Below are 212 nucleotides of genomic sequence, written 5' to 3'. Positions count from 1 at the left end.
GGCCAGCGGGAGCAGCCCCCGGGGCCGACCGCACCCTCCGCGCTCCCGCCCCGGCAGTCACCGGGCTGGGTCACTCCCAACAGCGAATTACACCGACCCCCACCCACCTGTACAGAGCAAGCACCCACGCCCCGTCCCGCGCAACAGCCAGGTCCTGAACACAGCACGGCGATTCTTAAAGGAGGAAGTTACGCGTGCCTCCTCAAGATGCA

Source organism: Eurypyga helias, unplaced genomic scaffold, assembly GCF_000690775.1.
Source record: "Eurypyga helias isolate BGI_N326 unplaced genomic scaffold, ASM69077v1 scaffold20412, whole genome shotgun sequence".
In the NCBI taxonomy this organism is placed as follows: Eukaryota; Metazoa; Chordata; class Aves; order Eurypygiformes; family Eurypygidae; genus Eurypyga; species Eurypyga helias.
The sequence above is the reverse complement of the archived record's forward strand: the minus strand, read 5'-3'. Positions refer to the sequence as shown.